At 38.5% G+C, this 6,000-nt stretch overlaps 1 pseudogene; it reads right to left on the bottom strand.

The window, feature by feature from the left end:
* Positions 1-4,383: 4,383 nt before the first annotated feature.
* On the bottom strand, positions 4,384-5,405 carry LOC148917660 (uncharacterized; annotated as a pseudogene).
* Positions 5,406-6,000: the final 595 nt, after the last annotated feature.

Here is a 6,000-nt window from a genome sequence, read left to right as displayed (position 1 = left end):
TAACGTGAAAAAAAATTACCATGAATAAACTGTACAAGAATAGGTGTTATCGTGTTTTGTGAATGAATACTAAACCGACCTGTTAGTTATCGTGCCAACCAGAGCCTATAAGAAACACTTTAGGGCCTATTTGGTATTGGATTTGAATCCAATTTTATAAACTCAAAAACAGATTTTAAGTTAAAAGCCAAAAAAACCCATTTGGTAGGTCCATTTTTAAAAATCAAACCCAAAATAAACTCAAAAACACAAAAAAATTAGTTATAAAAATAAAATAATAAGAGTATGAAAAGTACCACTGAATATTAAGAGTAGAATTGAATTTGCTCTTGTGATGTTTACATTGACAGAATTTCTCTCCACATATAGAACTCACTCTATTTTGTTTCCTCTCACTCTTCCTTTCTTCCCTTCCTTTCTTTCCTCTCTTCTCCTTAGTGTGTTCTACAATTGAATGAGCACGCCTATTTATAGGCAAATTGGATGGCTATATTACCCAACATTATCATTAAGCTTTTGACTATTATTTCCTTCTTTTCCTTTATGTGGGCTTCAACACCTTCTTTACAACACTCCCCCTTGGAGACCACATGTTCCTAGATTGGTTGCCTGATTAAAACCTTGCTTGGAAAACCCCAGTGGGAAAAAATCTAAGCGAAAGAAAAAGAGTACAACTTTATGTGGGACATAAGGGTAATGTTAAATGCGCTCATATTGCCTCGTTAAAACCTTGCTAGGAAAAACCCAGTGGGAAAAACCCTAGTCGAAGGAAAAAGAGTACAATGCTCATATGTCCTGTGTTAGAGGACTCTTGAATGCTCCCCCTAATTTTGCATGCTTCAATTTAATTGCTTGCAGAGTTGACGTAATCCGATACCATGCACTAGCTTTTGGAATGTACATTTTGGAAAAGACTTGGTGAAGAGATCTGCCAGGTTATCGCTTGAACGGATTTGTCTGACATTGATTTCTTGACTCTTGATGTGCTTGGTCTTGTCACCCTTGATGTATCCTCCTGTGATATGAGCAATACAAGTTGCATTGTCCTCATTCAGGATTGTTGGATTGTTCGTTTCTGAGGGTAGGGCACATGTGCTTCGGATGTGATGGATCACTGACCTTAACCAAACTCATTCACAACTGGCTTCATGGAGGGCAAGTATTTCTGAGTGATTGGAAGATGTGGCTACTAATGTTTGTTTCGTTAAGAGTCATGAGATTGTAGTTCCTCCACATGTAAACACATACCCAGTTTGTGAGTGTCCTACATATGGATCAGAGAGGTATCCTGCATCAGCATATCCAATAATACTCGGGGCATTAGTTGATTCATTGGAATAGAATAAGCCCATGTCTGCTGTCCCACGAAGATATCGTAGAATATGTTTGATGCTGGTCCAATGTCGGCTTGTTGGAGCAGAGCTGTACCTTGCTAACACTGAAAATGCTATGTCTAGTATGATACATTGTGCTAAGTACAATAAAGCCCTTATCGCACTAAGATATGGTACATCTGGGCCAAGAACCATTTCATCATCCCCTTTTGGACGGTATGGATCTTTCTTACTGTCAAGTGATCGAACGACCATTGGAATGCTAAGTGAATGGGCTTTATCCATGCCAAACCGCTTCAATACTTTTTCAATATAAGTTGATTGATGCACCAAAAATCCATTAGCATTGTGCTCAATCTATAAGCCAAGACAATATTTTGTCTTTCCAAGGTCTTTCATCTCAAATTCACGTTTCAAATCATCAGCAGTCTTTTGGAGCTCTTCAGAGTTCCAATTAGATTCATGTCGTCGACATATATTGCCACTATCGCAAATCTAGACTCTAATTTCTTAATAAACACACATGGGAAAATAGGGTCATTTGTGTATCATTCCTTTAGTAAATATTTACTGAGATGATTTTACCACATTCACCCAGATTGTTTTAGCCCATATAATGATCTTCTCAACTTAATTGAGAACATGCCCCATGGTTTATTCCTGGCTACTTCAAGCAGCTTAAGTCCTTTTAGGACTTTCTTGTATGCGGTAAGGACATCTATAAGTCTCATTTCAAGTTTTCCTAAAACCGTCAAACTTATTAAGTAACGGAACTTAATTGCGTCCATTACTGGAGAGTACGTTTCCACATAATCAATTCCAGGCCTTTGTGAAAAATCTTGCGCAACAAGTCGCGTATTATACCTCCTAATCTCATTTTTCTCATTGCGCTTCTTGTAACCTACAAGGTTCACATTCGGTGGAGTTGGGACAATAGGTCCAAAAACACTCCTTTTCCCAAAGAATTTAATTATGCCTGGATTGCATCTTTCTGCTTAGGCCAATCCTGTCTCTGTGTGCATTCATCAATGGAGCAAGGCTCAATATCATCATCTTTTATGATCTCAGCAGCCACTGAGAATGCAAATATATCATCGATGATCATCTCGTTTCTATTCTACAATTCATTAGTGGATGTTTAATTTATGGAGATTTCTTGAATTTCTGGCACTGCTGCCACTTCAGGGGCGCTTGTCTCACCAAGGAAATTTTCCTTTTTAGGAAGTACCTGTGCCTCTTCCGGGGCATTTGAATTATGAATTGCGGGCTCTCCATTTATTTCATTTGGATTCATTTTGGCCATCGACTTCCTCTGTCGAGGGATCAATGCTTTGAACCCAGTGGTCTACTATGCTTCAGGCGTGCAACGGATGAATCATTTGTTGGCACATTGTTTGTCCATTATGGACATCAATCCTTGCAGGTGCATTTGCAGCTAGGATATGTGATTTCATCACCTTTGTTGCATCATTAAATGCATCTGGCATCTTATTTGCAATACTTTGGAGGTGAACGATCCTTCTCACTTTGTTTTCACATTGAGCGGTATGAGGATCGAGATGAGACAAAATGGGTACATCCCACAATAATTCATGTCGTTCTTCAGGAACGAGTTTACCTTGTTGTTCTTTAGGAATAGATTTTTCTCCCCTTAATAGTGGGAAAATTGTCTCATCAAAATGACAATCCGCAAACCGTGCGGTAAAGATATAGCCCATCAGGAGCTCCAGATATCTGATAATAGATGGTGAATCAAAACCAACATAAATTCCCAATTTGCATTGAGGGCCCATCTTAGTACATTGCGGTGGTGCAATGAGCACATATACCGCATAACCAAAAACTCTTAAATGTGAAATGTTTGGTTGATTACCCAACACGAGTTGTATTTGAGAATACTGATTATTGGCAACAGGCCTCAACCGCACAAATGATGCTGCATATAAAATGACATGTCCCCAGGCAGAAACTGGCAACTTTTTCTTCATTAGCAAAGTGCGAGCTATCAATTGAACATGAGGAACATGATGTTCAATGTCAATGCCTAGTGACATACAGTAGTCATCAAAAGTCTACGATGTAAATTCACCAGCATTATCGAGTTTGATTGACTTAATTATCTGAGCCAAAAGCCTAGCAAATGCCATATTCCGAGTGGACAAAAGGCTAACATGTGACCATCGGGTAGATAACCAAGACCTTAAAGTATCGAAATGGTCCACAAGGAGGATGAATAGGCCCACAAATGTCCTCTTGGATTCTCTGTAAAAATGATGGGGACTCAACATCAACCTTTGGTTGTCATGGTCTGATCACCAACTTCCCCTGTGAATAGGCTTGGCAAGAGCTGTCACTTGATAACATAATGTGTTTTGTCAACAAAGGATGTCCTTTAGAGTTGGTGATGATCCTACACGTCATGGTGGATCCAGGATGACCTAACCGGTCATGCCAAAGCTTAAAAGTATTTGAGTCAATGGACTTCTGGCCCACGACATTATGTGCCTCAATTGTCCATATGGTTGTATAGTATAACCATGATAAAAGCGCACAAAGCTTCTCTAGTATACGCTTCTGGGCATCACAGGAGGTAATGCAAAGATATTCGATATTTTCCTCATTTTTTGTTTCAACATGGTAGCCATTCAAATGTATATCTTTAAAACTCAACAGATTCCTTATGGAGTTAGATGAATGTAAAGTATCTTGAATGGACAGTATTGTTCCATTTGGTAACACAATTTGGGCTATTCCTAAGCCTTCAATCAGATCTGCAGGACCTGATATGGTTGTTACCTTTGCATTTGTAAGCATCAAGTTTGAGAAATACTTTCAATCTCGAAGGATCGTATGAGTAGTCGCATGTCTGTGAGACAAATATCTTTGCTAGAGTTCTTGTTTTGGTAGCATGCATAATTTAAATCTATGCCTTCAAAAATAAGCTGGATCAATAAATAATTATTCAATGTAAAAGAAAGAACACTGCCACTTTTATTGAATGAAAATTAAAAACAGTACTTTAGATAATACAAATGGAACATAAAGGAATTTAGTCTAATTCGGACCTATAAACTCCATTCCCTCTTTCAATAACAAAATTGGAAACATCCAGATGCGTCATGTCCATTTGTGGCTGGCGGATGTGGTATAACATAATTTGTCTCCACTTTTCTGTTCTTAAGTGAAGATTGATAGAAATTCGCCAAATGCTTTGGCGTCCGGCATGTACGCGCCCAATGTCCCTTTGCGCCACATCTATGACAAGCGCCTTCAACATTTCTAGGCACATGGCTTGTCTGTGCTTTCCCCTTATTCAGGGATGCATTTTTGCCACTCGTGGATGGATTACTCCTTGGATCCAAACCATATGAATGGCACCACGATCTTTTCTATTTCCTTGCCAACGGCCACGCTAGCCTCCTCGTCCATGTCTGTGGATACTGCCAAGAGATGAGGTGGCATTCACTTCCTGAGATGCAGCATTTATTTCAGGAAGTGGTGTTGAGCCTATTGGGCGAGATTGGTGATTTTTCAATAAAAGCTCATTATTCTGCTTAGCCAACAAAAGGCAAGATACCAGTTCTGAGTACTTCAGTAAAACCACTATGTCTGTATTGCTGTTGCAGGAGCACATTTAAGGCATGAAAGGTACTTAGAGTTTTCTCAAGCATCCTCCTCAAAGATATTTTCACCACATAATTTCATCAGGAAGGTGATTCTGTGCATTACTGAGTTGTACTTAGACACTGACTTGAAATCTTGGAAACTCAAGTGTGTCCACTCATATTTGGCTCTTGGAAGGGTCACCGTCTTCTGGTGATTGTATCTTTCGCATAAGGCTTTCCATAGAACAAATGGTTCATCCACCACCACATATTCGCTTTTTAGCGCTTCATGAATGTGATGATGAAGAAAAATCATAGCCTTTGCATGTTGCTCAGGTAATGCGTCACTTCCATCTACAATTGTTTTTCCAAGGCCATTGGCACATAGATGGATCTTGGCATCCAGGACCCATGATAGATAGTTGTCCCTGGAAATGTCCAAGGCAGCAAATTCCAGTCTTGGCATCCATGTTCAGGCCCTATAATTGTTTGAGGAACTTCAAGCCCTCATTATTCATGAATATTAATTGATGATAAAAATAAAGTGCTATAAATAAATTTGCTGGTATGGACGATAAACCCGCACCATACTTTATATAAAAGTAAATGTGCGATAAAGTAAATTTCCACACCATACTTTAAATAAAAGTAAATATGCGATAAAGTAAATTGCTTGTTGTATGGACGTTAATTCCGCACCATACTGTAAATAAAAGTAAATGTGTGATAAAGTAAATGTGCTGGCATGTGTACTAATTATACTCCATATTTTAAATAAAAAGTAAAGTCAGTTATGTGGATGATAAACCCGCGCCACACTTTTAAATAAATACTGCCGTATAGGTAGCAAACCTACACCATACAATAAATAAAGTAAATGCTAAATGCAGCTGTGTGGACGATAAATCCACGCCACACTTTTAAATAAATATTGTTGTATAGGTAATAAACCTACACCATACAGTAAATAGGAGAGACTATAGTGCTGATAACGTGTTATAAAAATAAAATAATTAAAGTATGAAAAGTACCACTGAATATTGGGAGTAGAATTGTATTTG

Source organism: Prunus mume, linkage group LG4 (assembly GCF_029339155.1).
Source record: "Prunus mume cultivar Tortuosa linkage group LG4, ASM2933915v1, whole genome shotgun sequence".
In the NCBI taxonomy this organism is placed as follows: Eukaryota; Viridiplantae; Streptophyta; class Magnoliopsida; order Rosales; family Rosaceae; genus Prunus; species Prunus mume.
Note: the sequence above shows the minus strand (reverse complement) of the source record. Positions and strands in the feature narration are given on the sequence as shown.